This window comes from Vulpes vulpes, chromosome 2 (genome assembly GCF_048418805.1).
Source record: "Vulpes vulpes isolate BD-2025 chromosome 2, VulVul3, whole genome shotgun sequence".
NCBI classification, from domain to species: Eukaryota; Metazoa; Chordata; class Mammalia; order Carnivora; family Canidae; genus Vulpes; species Vulpes vulpes.
In genome coordinates, this window is record NC_132781.1 from 95,209,427 (window position 1) to 95,209,834 (window position 408).

Here is a 408-nt window from a genome sequence, read left to right on the forward strand (position 1 = left end):
CCTTTCCGTCTGTACAGCTGCACTGCTGGTTCCTTTAGCGAGCCAGGCACACTTCCACATCTGTGAGCTCTTCCTTGTCCACCCTAGGAGTGCTTCTCCCATTCCTTGCATTAATTTTTTTCCCTAATACTTAACATAATACAATTTAAATCTTACTTTGTTTTTATCACTCACAGTGAGATTACAACCCCACAAAGGCAGGCCTTTTTTTTTTAAACTGTTCCAGGACCTGAGCATTTTGAGCATATTGAGTAGTCATTCAAAAATTGTTGAAAAAGATGAAAATGAAAAAAATGAACTTAATCACTCCCCTTCCCATGTTTCCCCTTACTGGGTGGTTTTAATTAAAGTCACACAGAAGTTGTTGGGTTGAAAATAAAAGCAAAAGACCACTACACATTAGTTTGT

The 408-nt window shown here is 38.2% G+C and overlaps 1 protein-coding gene across 4 annotated transcripts in view; it reads right to left on the reverse strand.

Moving 5' to 3' along the window:
• Window positions 1-399: 399 nt before the first annotated feature.
• Window positions 400-408, reverse strand: part of EPC1 (enhancer of polycomb homolog 1) — a 93,420-nt gene continuing 93,411 nt past the window's right edge. For all 4 annotated transcript variants that reach the window (XM_072749328.1, XM_026000898.2, XM_026000897.2 and 1 more), the window contains one exon: window positions 400-408. This exon is cut by the window's right edge and continues 1,372 nt beyond it. The gene's annotated coding sequence lies outside the window, so the exon portion shown is untranslated.